This window comes from Aplysia californica, unplaced genomic scaffold, assembly GCF_000002075.1.
Source record: "Aplysia californica isolate F4 #8 unplaced genomic scaffold, AplCal3.0 scaffold00768, whole genome shotgun sequence".
NCBI classification, from domain to species: domain Eukaryota; kingdom Metazoa; phylum Mollusca; class Gastropoda; order Aplysiida; family Aplysiidae; genus Aplysia; species Aplysia californica.
In genome coordinates, this window is record NW_004798038.1 from 252433 (window position 1) to 255226 (window position 2794).

Here is a 2794-nt window from a genome sequence, read left to right on the forward strand (position 1 = left end):
TGTGTGTGTGTCTGTGTGTGTGTATGTGTGTGTGTGTGTCTGTATGTGTGTGTGTGTGTATGTGTGTGGTTATATGGCAAGGGCAACAACAACAACAACAACAACAACAACAACAACAACAACAACTATAGCAGAGGCAACAACAACAACAACAACAACAACAACAACAACAACAGAAACAACATTCCGCCTCTAAACTACTCATGCTCTCGGCCCAGAAATAGGTATCTGTCTTCAATAACTAGCCCCGAGAACTCACTTGTTGGAAGACCCCAGCCAAAAACTTGAAGACAGCAAACACGATATACCCAGGGGAAAATGCGATTGAGATTCCCACCACTAATAGTCCCACATTGGCAGAGACAATAGCTACTTTTCTGCCATATCTGAAAAGAAGAAGGGGGGGGGGGGAACGGTAAATGACATTAAATAAATAGTCAGTGTGAGAATACCACTTTGTTATTGATTAATTCTCGGAATTTTTTGGACACTTCTTGCCTTCCAATAACCATAACATATGATTCTTGACACCATTACATATGACTCTTGACACCATAACATATGACTCTTGACACCATAACATATGATTCTTGACACCATAACATATGATTCTTGACACCATAACATATGACTCTTGACACCATAACATATGACTCTTGACACCATAACATATGATTCTTGACACCATAACATATGATTCTTTACACCATAACATATGATTCTTGACACCATAACATATGATTCTTGACACCATTTTGGAGAACCTTTTGCAAAGCCTTATTCTTCGTTTCATTCTCAAAAACTTCGGTCTATAATCTAGTCTGAGAAAAGTAATGTTTCTCTATACGTTTTAGCAATTTGCTCTGTATAAAACAAGCCCATGAACGTAAATGGGAATCGAAAAAGTAACCCCGTGCTGCTGCATGCACGAAGGCAACACATGTTGAACACGTGAATGATAAAAACGGAAATTGTTCTTCAAACAGACTTTCAACAAAATGATTGACGTCAGTGGATAGTTGTAGCGCACCAGCAGTAGGTTCTTCTTTTTCTTTACATTTATTTTTTCTTGATGCCTGCTTTGTTTCATCCTTGCACATATTGTCTGTCATACTGTCGATCAGTTTCTCTTTAATCGAAACAAGCATTGTGCATACTGTGAAATATCTACTTCGTTGTTCTAATCAGATTGATGCATCTCACAGTAGTCTCAATACATTGGCAGCTCACTTCTCACTATTTAATTTATACAACTAGAACCAAAGCGACCCTCACCTCATTCAATCACAAAAACCCGACGTCTATTCTAGACAGATAGGTATTTCTTTCAACAAAAGCAAGGCAAATGAACAAGCGTTTAGATGATATCAAAAACTGCATTTGCCAAAATAATTATTTGACGAGCGCCTATTTCCACCACACCGTGATACACATTATGTCTAGCGCACAGTAAGAATCATCTACTTCGCTGTTCAAATCTGACTGGTGTGTCTCAGAATTTCTACTTCACCTGTCACTGATGATAGGCCCTATGAGGGACCCCACTCCTTGACCGGCAAACACAAGCGTCTGAGTGAGGCTGAACAGTGACGATTTCTCACAGACCAAGTCAAACTGGGAGGGAGGAGGTGGAAAAACACAGTTGGAAAGTCTACAAGAAGCAAGGCACATTAAAGACATTTCCGAGTGTTTATCTCTAGCATAAATAAAACGTATTAAAAGAAGCAGGAAAATAATTGGTTGAGTTTTACAAGGGAAAACACTACCAAAAAACGAAGAGGGGGGAATTCAAGTGATAGTTCTTCTTTAACTTAAGGACACAATACTTTCGTTAGATTTTTTTAACCACAGAGGGTAACATTACACTGTTTATACGTACCAAAGTCGAATTTGTGCGTGTATTTGAACAGACTGTCATGCAATGGATAAAGCTGTTAGAGGGTCAAGATTGAATACACCTGGAAAATTCCACAAAATGTAGCTTCCGATATAATTGGCATCCTTGTATGTCAGCAGCAAATTGCAGATTGTATAAAACTCTGTGACGACTTCTTCGGGTAGGTACCAACTGAGAATCGTCGTCTCGTACACTCGAACCTGAAACTTCTAAACCAAGTAAACAATAAACATAAAGAAGAAGTGATTTAGAACTCCTGATCACAGGCTACGTTTGTACTTTAAATGTGTTTATGCCAGCAAAAATAAACAACAACAACCAGAAATGATGGTAGACCAAGCTTTACTTTAGAGCTCAATCTAAACCTTCCTGCTATGTACCAAGTTTTGAGAAATTCAAAGTAGACAATTTAGGAGATTTACAATATGTCAAGCTTTTTCGAATACGGTTCTTTCAATGACTTGATGACGACTGCAAATAATCTCACGGTTTTGATACAGCAGATAGAACATAATTTGGTTTCTGACCTCATGGTCCTAGTGATTCAAAACGGCGAAAAATATCAGATTGATAACTTTCGTAATCCTAAGGTAACGACTTATGTGACCTAAATGTGCAGCAAGTAACGTAAAACTGCTACAAAAACTAAACTACAAAAAAATAACCTGTGATATGACGCTGTGATCTCTGGGCAGCTCGTATCTGTTTCCGGAGAGACAGGACAGTTTCTGGTAGACGGTACCGTTGGCCTGGACAATGACGTCACACTGCCTGTACTCCAGACTGGCGTTGTACAGTTGGTCAAAGTCTTCGACGTGGCTGGTCACGTTCTCTATGGGGGCGCATTGGTGGGGGACCTCCATGCCTGGAATGAGTGGACGATAGTGTATTTGTGTG